The 10129-nt window shown below is 44.6% G+C and overlaps 1 protein-coding gene across 4 annotated transcripts in view; it reads right to left on the minus strand.

The window, feature by feature from the left end:
* The window catches only part of ZNF609 (zinc finger protein 609), a 209677-nt gene extending 204230 nt beyond the window's left edge, over positions 1–5447 (minus strand). For 3 of the 4 annotated variants that reach the window (XM_061430995.1, XM_061430994.1, XM_061430993.1), the window contains exon 1: positions 5358–5447. The gene's annotated coding sequence lies outside the window, so the exon portion shown is untranslated. The remainder of the gene's footprint in view (positions 1–5357) is intronic. The other variant, XM_061430996.1, reaches the window with a different exon arrangement.
* Positions 5448–10129: the final 4682 nt, after the last annotated feature.

A 10129-nucleotide genomic window follows, 5' to 3' on the forward strand; every position in this document is an offset into this window, starting at 1 on the left:
AAATGAAACTCCTTAAGAGGATGCCACAGTGACTCTGGTAGCAAAGGTTTGAGAAGTGGTAACTTCTGGCACAGATAACTGATGGTACAAAAGGAACCCACATACACACAAGTGGCGCCAGCAATCAAGAAGAGAGGACCGAGTTGAAGAGGGTGGATAGTCTGCTGGGAGCAAGTAATCCTGAAAATGAGATAAGAATAAAAATCCAAGAGCAAAGCTGGCCTAATACTAATGACCAGAGAGCACAATAAAAAGAAAGCAGTTTCAGAGTTTGCCTGGCATCAGACAGTTCTCACCTGCAAAAGAAAGAAGGAAAAGATTCTTACAGAGACAAAAGAAAGATCACAGGTTTGCTCCTGAGTGATGGATTAGATATGACCTAATAGGTATTTGCCATCTCTTATTTCTGGGACTCTGATCCAAGAACAAACAGCAAGAGAACCATGAAAAATCAGCCCTGTTGGATCTGGAGTTCTGCCTTGACAAGATATAAAGCTCATTCATAGATCTGACTGTGCTCATGAGACTGCAGTTCAACTCCTGCTGCTAGAGCAAGAGGAGGGGGAAGGAAGACAGAAAGGGGTGAGTGGGAAGGAGGTGGAAGATCTGCGTTGTGACTATAATAGCTACAGTAATTAGAGTGTTTCCAAGCTGCTGGAGAAGTCTTCAGAGCAGAGAATGTGGAGGGGCCATGGGGGAGGGGGAAAAACAGGAGGAAGCAAACTACTGAGAATGCTAGGAAAATACATGGTGCTTTGTGAACAGTTTAAAACAAACAAACACCTGTGATGGCTTCATCCAGGGATATAGAGAAGTTTATATTCTTTCCCAGAAGTGAAATTATACAAAGAATGGCTAGGCTGCTACTCAAAGCTAGGTTATGAACTAGGTGTAAACAGATTCTTGCAAATGTCCCTGTCTTTGCAGTGGTCCACCGTTTGCCTCCCTTTTCCCTGAATCAATCAAAAAAATCAATCTATCCATCCATCTATAATATCCAAATCTGTCTCAATCCTTCTAACAGATCTAAGCCTTCACTTCACTTGGAAAACTGATTTCTGAACTCCAAAACAGTTACTATATCGTCTTTCCTGTCAATCAACTGTTAATTAATACCTTGTGAATTCAATTAGGTTGCGCATGCGGGTTTTTCAAGCACTCAGTTTGTCAGCCTAATACAGAAAATGACTGGAGGACACCAGAGAAGTCACAAAATAAACATCAAGATGCTTGTTTATACATTTTAGGCTCTACAGCACTGCCACTTATAGTGGCATGAACACGTGAAAGAAAAATGAAATCACATTAACAGATGATGATAACCTGGGAGGAAAATCTGGGAATTTGCAGAAAACCTCAAAATAGAAAGTCCTTCTCCAAGTTATAGGAAATGCTACCCTTGTTTTTAAGATAAATATTTACTTGAGCTACTTCCTTGACATGATTTAGTCTTCTGGTGATGACTTGATCCTAACAGTGATGTTAAACTCAAAGCCAGAAAAAGAGAGTTATAAAGGTGTTGGGAGAAACTAAAAATGGCAAACTTCATGTGGAGAATTACATTCATAAAATAAAAACACATGTGAAAGTCTTGAGTAAGCCATGTCAGGTAGACTTAACACAAAAAGTCAATTACATCCTCTGCACAAAACCTGCTGGGTATCCTCCCAGTGGGCTAAATCTTTTTCACCACACTAAAAGCAAAGAATTTTCTCCTTCCCTATCCCCCTAATAAACAAGTGCTAGAAACACTGAATTACCATTATTTCCTTCCCATTCACAGGGCATAAAGCCAGAACTCACAGAAATACAATAGGGCCGTTTAGGACCACATCTAAGGCATGCTACTCAGTAATCTAAAAGAAATACAGAGAAGGAAGAATCTCTTCCCTTTATTTCATTATCGCCTCACTAACACACCAGCATCAGGCATTAAGAAAACAAAGAAGAATTTCATACATATGAACTGAACCTAAACCACGGAAGACCAAGTATTTTCTTGTCACTGTGGCATGTGATTCTTTAACCACCTGCTCAATAATCCCTCTTCAGCTGCACAGCTGCTGCCAATTCCACATGCCCAGCCAGGCAGGTGCTTTGGTGAATTACCTGTTCCCTAGTGAAAAGAGCCCTTCACTGACTCTTAGTGGGCCCAGAACATGCCAATCAGCATTGCCTGTCTTCATTTTGTCTGTCACAGCCAACTTTTATGAGATATCACAAAGGTATATTTAGTCACTACGTGATTTTGTATTTTGCAAGTTTTTTTTTTAAAGGAAACTGATTTTTAAAAATCAGGCAGAAGTGAGAATTCAGCTGCTTAAAACAAAATTTGCCACACAACATAAGGCTGCCTCATTTCTGAGTGGCCCCATCTGTCTGGCAGTATTCCCATTCACGACCAGTTTCCACAAGGGAAATAACAATTGCTTAGGTACCTATGATCAGGAGAAAGTGGCACTAGAAGGTTCTATTGTACCTGGCAGTAATAAGAGAGAAAGCGGAGAACTTCTGGAGACCACACATCATTCCTGTACTTGTTAAGTCTCCATGGCTGAGCCCAGGCAGTGGTATTCTGAGTCAAATAAGTAAGGAGTGGCACTTCCACTTGACAGAGCAATCAGTAAACCCCTCAACAAATTATCCTGTTCCAGTCATTTAGCTGCTATATGCTAATTGCAACATAATTACTACCAGAAGCCAAAATTATGCTTCCATATCCTCACACAAAATAAGCACTAATCTGTCCAGCTATCTAGACCTCTCACAAGGAAACATTTTCTAACAAGAAGCTGGGGGAGCGGTGTGGAAATCCAAAGTGTTCTCTGAAAGATGGTCACAATCAGAAGACTTGTAAGTTTCCTTGTGGCAAGGGCCCAATTCTGAAACCACTAAATCTAATCAGGGCAAATTTAATCTGAGGCTTCTGCCTTCACTGTCACCTGACAGGATTCAGAAATGAAAGTCAACAGCCCAAGAGCAAAAAGTTTTGGATTCAGTTTAGCTGACTTAGGGACCTAGGACACACAGTTGAAAACAGTCTAAAGACAGTCACCACCTCTAGCAAGGCCTTAAGACACTTCTGTCACCAAGAAATAGAAAGGTCAGAACAACCTGTTCCCTCCTAACAAAGCCTAACACCTCAGCAGCAAGCCGTCATTTTCAAGAAACTCGTTGAAATAAAGAGAAAAGGGAGGCAACGTCGTCAGACTGAGGGCCTCGGAAAGACCCTTACCACAACCAAAGGCTCAGGTTCCTCTTCAATGACACCCAATAGGAAATGGCTGGCTATTGTGGACCACGTATGTTGTGTACAACTGTCCTCTCACAATGACAATTGATTTCTAATCTCTTTTCAAAGAAAAGTTTTCTTTAAAGTCCTAAAGGGAAGCCTCATTTCTAGTCCCTAGTTATTGTTTACCCAACTAACAGTACCCAAGTACCCAACTAGTAGTACTATTTGGGCATTTCTATGAGGTAAATACAAGGATAGGGTTTCTTCTAGCTTGTTCTCATCCTTCTCTCATTCATAACTCCCAAGATCTCAAATTTTTTTGTTACTCTGGCAAATTTCTCCCTAACACAAACACACATATGGATTTTCTGCACAATGAGCAAGTCACATCCTTTCATGAGAATTAAAGATAAAAAGGAAAGTTATTTTGGTTCCCCCAGCTCTTGCCCAGATAGGCAAATTCTGTGGGGTTTTTTGTTGAGCAATTATTCTGACCAGGAAGTCCCCATTAAAAAGGTGCTTGATCCGTGACTCCCTATCTTAACCCTGCTCAGGTTTTTAGTGGTATTCCTAAACAAATAAACAAACATCTTTGTAGGAGTGTCCCATCTCTATAAAAAGGATTAAATTGGCTGGCTTGAACTAGCTTAGAGTCTTTTTCCTTAGAAGTCTGACACAAATCTCAGGATTGAGTCTTCCAGCCACTATTTCTCCTCAACTTAGTACAGGCTAGCCAAAGAGGCAGGCACAACATGGCTGGCATTCCCTATTCTTCTGAAAAATGTGTGCCAATGAGCTCTGCATTGTTCCTCACTCAAAAAGAAGAGCCTTTCTGTCTGGCCTCCTCCAATGGCAAGCCCCAGTCTGGAAAAGGAAGAAAATGGCACTGAGCATCCTAGGAGATGGAGCCTATCCAAAGCTCTCAGACAAGACTTGAACCTATGACCTTCACTGTGTACACAATAGGCGGGTGAGAGGGACCGGTTTATCTCTGCAGCAGCAGTTCTCAGCCCTGGGGTAGCTCTCCCGATAAAATGACACGACTATTGTGTGTGGCAGCAAAACAGTCATCTCCTCACAACAGCCTAAACCAGCACTCCCTCCCCCAAGACAAAGCAGCAGGGGTGAAATTAACTCAAGGCTGCAGAGCAAAGCCTCACAGAGAAAAGAGAGGCCTGTGGGGGGACTGGGGACCCTCCTCAACCCCTGGGGCTCTGGACACATGGCTGGAAACAGACAGGCTTTCTCCCCCATCTTTCCCACTCTCATTTAGGTAGGAAGCTGTTTCTTTGAGAATTTAATCATCTGTGATTTGTTCAGAAATATTCCCCCTGAAGGGCTCTGATCTCGCCACCCTGTGTGAGCCTAATTCCTAGAAGCTGAAATGACTGTTTGCTGCTGCCTGTTTCACAAACACACATTAATTGGTCAGATGTGTCTCCTCCTCCTCAACCCCAGAGGGAGGAAGGAGAATCTGAGCAAAGCACAGAGATGATCCAACCGTAATTACACATAAAGGGAAAAGAGGGCAGCACGGGTTTTCCAAACAGGACAGGGTCACAAACCCTCCCGGGGGCACTAGGACAGCAGTTAAGGCCAGGCCCAGGAATCCCTCCATCTTGAAGAAAGGGACAGGAGTAAATGTGACCTGAAGCCTGGAAGGAGCACACACCCACAGCCTACTTACTGCACACTCCCAGCCACCTTGCCCCCCCCACTCCTGGGCCACGCACACGTCCTGCTCCCAGCCCTTCGCCCTGAACCCCCCTAACTCCCTCACTAGCTCCAGTCGCCCCGGGCCCCCTCAAGATACCCAGACTCGCCTCGGAAACTCTCTGGCCTGTCCCCACAACCTGGCCAGACCCTAATCCCCTCTCGAGCACCCCTATCCTCTGCCTGAACCAGCCCTGGCCACGCTTTGAACTTCACCCTGCGCCCCTCGACGCCCCCTCCCCCAACCAGGCAATGACCCCCTCCCCCCCGGCCCTACACACCTTCTCCTCCCTCCTCCCCGGCCCCCCAACCCCCACTTCCTCCGTCAGGCGCCGCTATCCCCGGCCCCCTGAGCGCCGCCGCCTCTCTCCTCCCCCAGCCCCGGCTCCACACAAAGCTCCGGACTCACCGCGCGGCCGGTCCCGGGAGCCGCCACCTCCGCCCGCCTGGGCCCCGGGCCGTAGAGCCGCTGCTGCTACGGGGCCCAGGCCGCCATCCGTTCCCGCGGCCCCTCCCCCCCTCCCCACCCCGCCTCGGCTCCGGCTCTCCGCCCCCTCCTCGCGCCGCTCCGCCCCGCCCGCCGGTGCCGCTGTGTCCCGGGCCGCGGGTCCCTCAGCCGCCGCCACCGCCGCCGCCGCCGCCGCCGCGATCCGGGACAACCAGGGCCGCCCAGAAGACCCGGACACTGGACTACCGGGCCCTCGGATCCGGATCCTTGTGCTGTCTGGAGCCGTAGAGCGCAGAGGAAACCCGGAACCTGGATGGAGGAGCCAAATCCTGGGTCTCGGAACGCGCGGTCACACGGAGCCCGGATTAGAGACTCGGAGCCCGGATTAGAGACTCGGAGCTCTGGGAATGCTGGAAAACCCGGCAAGTCGGTTAAAACAGAGATAAACTCGAAGAAGCCTGGATTGGAGAGCTCAAACCTAACGCTCTATCCTCGTGGAAAGAACTCTCGCTGGACCAGACTTCCTCGCAGAGGTCTCTGGGGAAGTATCGTACCTTAAATACGGAAGACACCAGTTCTGTAGGTGTCCAACCATGGGAAGAGCAAAGGGTCTGTCTGAACGTGAACATCACAAAGAACCAGCAAAGCTAATCGTGGTTTCATCCACTTTATCACTTGGTTCAGGAAAGTAGCAACCCCTAATATTTTATCCTTTGTTCTCCAATTTCTTATTTAGGATTACCACTAGTTTTCCTCTCCAAAGCACCCATTTCTAATCCAATATCACCTTTCACCTTGCCACCCCGTATCTCTAAGTCCTACTTTGTCCTTTTCCAACACACCATTCTATTTCTAACGAGTTTAGCTTTTATCTTTTCTTATCTGCCATTCGTCTGATTGCCCAGCACACGATCTAGTAGGCATTCAGCCCTTCTTTAAGTGAACCCTCCCACCTACCTCTCACTCAGGAACCTCATCATACTCTACACCACCTCTTCTCTAAAACGTCCACTCCCTTTCCTAGCGAGAAGAAATTTATCTTAATTCTCAAGTCTTAGTGTCCTTCCTGTGTCCTTGCCATCTTAGTCAGCTCTGCAGTTTTGTTTGGTTGCAGTCTCCAGCACTTGGAATCTTACTTCCCTGACAAGGGATCAAATCCGTGTCCCCTGCGGTGGAAGCTTGGAAGTCCAAACCATTGGACCCCGGGGAAGTCCCAGCTCTGCAGTTTTTATCTTTCCTTTCGCTTACCCTGAGGCATCCTTCAACAGTACCACTCAAGATAGCATGTGATTTGAGGATAAAGGCAGATCATAAAACCCCTTTGCTCTCCATTTCCACATATGCATGCAAAAAGTGTGTGCGTGTGTGTGTCAGGGGGTAATAGCTCAAGATGAACACTAAGCTGCTCTGGCCTAGGAAAAATAATCTCCCCCTGATCCACCCATATTCAGCGTTCTAGGACAGTACAAGAACAAAACTGACCCCAGGTGATGATGTTACAAGTGACGATTCAGCTACTTGCAGGTAGACAAAGAGAAGGGTTAGATTTGAGACAGGTATGACTTAAGAGTTAACACTAAAGTGGCATCTCCTACTAAAGAGCATGCCTCTACCATGGGAAAACACTGAATTGCAAAAATGGGGAACAAAGAAAAGCAAACATTCCTACAGTGAATTTTTAGAGAAATTTCTCAAGCTTAGAAGTACCATTAAAAATTTTCAAGCAATTGAGGTCCTATACAGTAAAAGAATCTTAAGTTTTGACTCCTTATTCCTCTAGACCAGGGTTTGGCAAAATGCGGCTCACAGGACAAATATGTCCCATAAATTAAGAATGGTTTTTACATTTTTGGATGGCTGAAAAATAACCAGAAGACTATTTTGTGATGTGAAAATTGTATTAATGTTATTCAAATTTCAGTGTTCATAAATAAAGTTTTAGCGGCTCATAAGCCATGCTCATTCACCCATGTATTATCTATGGATTCATTTCACTTGCACTACAATAGCAAAGTTGAATAGTTGTAACAAGGACCGTATAACCTGAGAAGCCTAAAATACTTGCGTCTGGCTCTTTATAATAAGAGAAAGTGTGCTGACCCCTACTCCAAACAAGGACTGTCTGATAGAACTTTGGGCAATGATGGAATTATTCTATACTTGTGCTGCCCAATTCAGAAGTCATTAGCTACATGTAGCTATGTGAACACTTGAAATATGGTACTGTGACTGAAGAACTGAATTCTTAATTTCACTTAAATAATCACATGTAGCTACTATATTAGGCAGTACAGCTCTAGACGCTTCTCAGATCTTCCGTATTGACATTTTTTACCCCCTGATCCAACATCTCACTCCCTTCCTGTGACACATCTACACCTTCTCAGTCACCATCTCCACCTCACCTTATCTACCAGACTCTGAGTCAAGGTACGGTATTTACTAGGTTTTTGTTCTAGACTCTACATTGTCACAACAGAAATCTGATCAGTCTATGAAGTTTCACCCCATGAATTAATCCACATTATGTGTACAAACATGAATGGACACACATTTACACAAGTTTCTTCGTGTGAGAGGGTGGCACTGTGGCCATGTTCTTTCTTCTCTGCCTGAGAGAAGTAGAAAGCCCTCCGCATGCTAGATCCCTTGATGCTGCTGGAGCCTGTGATATGGATCACCTCCCTCCAAACACATTCACAGAAGCTGACAACAGCAGATGTGCACTTGCTATTTGAATCTCAAGGGAAAAAAAAAAAAACAACCTTCACCACAGGACTTTCTTTCCTCCCCCCAGGCCTAATAAACTGAAGTTAGCTGATTTCTCTAGTTTAATAGATGCTTGCTTTTTTACTGGCCTTTTCTAACTGGGCAAGAGAACAACCCCAATACTGTCTCAGTCTTGGCTAGGAGCTCTAGCAAAGGCATTAAAACACACACACACACAAATTTAGCAAATGAAATGAAATCCACATAAACGGGCTTTAGTAGAGACAGTAGTTAAAACGGAAAGAGATTAGGGGCTATAACTCATAAAAAGCCATAACTTTATAATTATTTATAAAAGCAATCTTTAAAGTCTGAAATTTTTACACCTACTCCCTAAGGAAAAAAAGGGTTTCTGTAAACTTCCGGCTTTAAAAAAAAAAAAAGGAGGGAGGACACCTAGTTTTCTTTCTCTAGATTAGCTATAGCAAGTAAACCATCATCCCACCCCCACCTCCCAGCCCCCACTCCATTCTAAACATCTGTCTGCATGGCCAAAGCCTTCTAAATCCTGACAGAGGAAAGTCTCCAGTTTTATATATATCCTACTTTGAGCTTATATAATTGAGACTGTGTCCTGCCTAGAAAAACAAAAACAAAAAAGCTGAATCCTTTAGTAACTGTATAAACTGACAGCCATTGAACCCAACCATCCAAAAGAGAGTAAGATCTTTAACCTGTACAAGAAAACCAGCTCAGAAATGTGGACCTTCCCTCAGGCCAAGGTGTTCCAGAGTAACAGGGTCAGTGCAAAGTGTTGTAAAGTACTGACAGGCTATTCCTGGGCGAGTTTGTACTCAGGCTGCTAAGAATTTCCACTAGACTTTAAATTATGCTATTCATCACTGAGCAACTGAGGGCCATCTACCCCCAAGTCTCTCCCACACTTCCTCCCGGGTGTCTCCACAAATAAAAGAGAGACCTTATACCACCACCATGTGAACTGAAGGGAGGCTTTCACAGGCTGACCGTGAAAAGGAGAAGTTTCCAAGTTACTCCGCCGTTTACTCCTGTGGCTCCAGCTGCGTATTCTGGATGCTGAGGTTGGGTTCTCAAACTTATGAAGTTCTTGTAAACTCTCTTATCACAGCACACAAAATGGTTGCATAACCTGAACTCTTGCATCTCCTGATGTTTTTCTTTAGGCATGCACCCACAATCTATCCAGGTGGAAAAAATCAATCCATACTCCTCTGTGCTCAGGCTGTCGTTCAAATAAAAAGGCATAAAGAAAAACTTTTTTTTTTGCTCCCTGGGCTCTTCACTTCCTGCTTTTCAATTTTATTTTGGTATTAAAACAAACAAACAAAAAACCAGACAATTCCAGCACAGAATTCAAGTTGTTACTGCTTAGTAAACTAGTAACTGCGTAGTGAACCTACTGTGGCTTCATTAATAGTACTAGGGTCTGTAGAAGGCCAGAGAGAGACTTTTTTCCCCCTAAAGAAGTGCCATTAGTGTCCTTTCCACTTTCTCTACACAAGTTGAACAGAAAAAAAAAAAAGAATACAGCATGTCTGCATCACCAGAACAAGAATCTGGTGGGTTTTCCCTGGGAATCCAGGGTGATCAGTCCACCACAAAACCAATGCCCAGAGCCATGCAACAAGCAGGGTTCACAGTTGAGTGAACATCAATACATAAGTGGAGGAATTTCAATGCAAATAAACGCTGAATATGAAGGATTAAAGAAAGGGGAAATTAATCTTTTTCATAACACAGGGCACTTTTTTTTTTCTCTCCCTTGTGCTCTCTTTTTTAAGTCATGCACACAACTGCTGGAGGGAATCCAACTTCCCCAGTGTGGTAGTGCTCCTTTATAAAAAGCAGAACATACACACTGAAGACCATGAATTTCCTGATGCCAGCAACTGAGATTCTGACAGCTCTTCTGAACAGCCTCAGAAAAAAAAGTACTTCACTAAGTGGGACCAGAATGACTAGTAAAAAGTCTCATTTCAAACCAA

Source organism: Bos javanicus, chromosome 10 (assembly GCF_032452875.1).
Source record: "Bos javanicus breed banteng chromosome 10, ARS-OSU_banteng_1.0, whole genome shotgun sequence".
Taxonomy (NCBI): Eukaryota; Metazoa; Chordata; class Mammalia; order Artiodactyla; family Bovidae; genus Bos; species Bos javanicus.